We start from the raw sequence: 1,222 nt of genomic DNA, 5'->3' as shown, positions 1-1,222 counted from the left end.
AGATTACAGTAACGCATTACTGCCCAACTCTGGTGAGAGAAGGATCAGCTTTATTTCAGATTTGAATTTCAGTTTGTGATAATTCTGTTCTGTTTGTGATTACAGGAGCTGCCCTCAGATTCAGACCTCAGCACCACCCAGTGACAGCAGACAGATCATCCATCATGTTCACATGTTAACAGCAAAATTAACTGATGAAAACAGTACAAAGGTTAAAGTACCACACGTGCTGCAGTGAAAGCTGCAGCTGTTTTATTGATAAAGTTAAAGACAAAGAATTCATCATCCATGTCACTTTGTCACTATATATCAGCATTAACAGGATCTCAGTTTGGTTTTTCACAAAGCTGCTGATCTCAGACCTGCACAGCTTCTGTTTTAAACACTTGATGTACTCAGCTGCATGAAGAGCACAAGCTGATTTTCTCTGACACAGTTAAATAAAATCTGATGAAGGTCAAAGGTCGTCACTTGTATGTCGAACAACAAACTTGTGATCTGGAATTCTTTCACAGTTTTTGCAGATAGTCTGTTATTTACCATAAAGTGATTAAGAGGTATTTGTACCAGAGTAACCAGAGAGGATCATATATTTTTAAATATATAACTTTCTACAGGACTGAATATAATATCTGTATGTAAAAGTCCGGAGCCTCTGGGGAGTATCTAAGTATTTATAGCATTACACAGACCAAAGGTATCATCACAGTGTTCATGAAATGCTGGGTTTATCCATCTCCTGGGAGTGCTGAAGATTTCCCTGTGAGGGAGCTGCTGGTGAAGATCATGAGTCCTGCTTGATCCATGCGATGAGCTTCAGTGTTCCTGGTGTTTCTTAAATAAAGCCTCTCTCAGTGGGTCAACAGAACATCTGGCACAGGACAGCTGTGATGAAAGAAAGGGAAGAAGTTTCTCCAAACCTCTGGACCCAGGAAACCCAGCTTAGTCCTCATAGTCTCCCTCACTAGTTTCTCCCCAGCGTGAATGTAGCTATTGATATAATATGGACTCTATTATTAAATGAAAAGAACAAATTAGACTACACCGCTGAAACCTGCTGCTGTTTTTAAAGTTTCCATGTTACCAGGACGTAGACAGCTCTGAAGATTTTAAACAGCTTTACACTCACAGTCTTAAATGTTAAAATCTCAAAGGACAGCATTACATCGCTACACATCTGCATCTAGCATCGCTAACTAGCTAGCAACAAGGCTCCAACCCA

The sequence above is a fragment of the Haplochromis burtoni genome, unplaced genomic scaffold (genome assembly GCF_018398535.1).
Source record: "Haplochromis burtoni strain Fernald_Lab_line unplaced genomic scaffold, NCSU_Asbu1 Contig_846, whole genome shotgun sequence".
Lineage (NCBI taxonomy): Eukaryota > Metazoa > Chordata > Actinopteri > Cichliformes > Cichlidae > Haplochromis > Haplochromis burtoni.
This window is presented reverse-complemented; position numbering follows the sequence as displayed.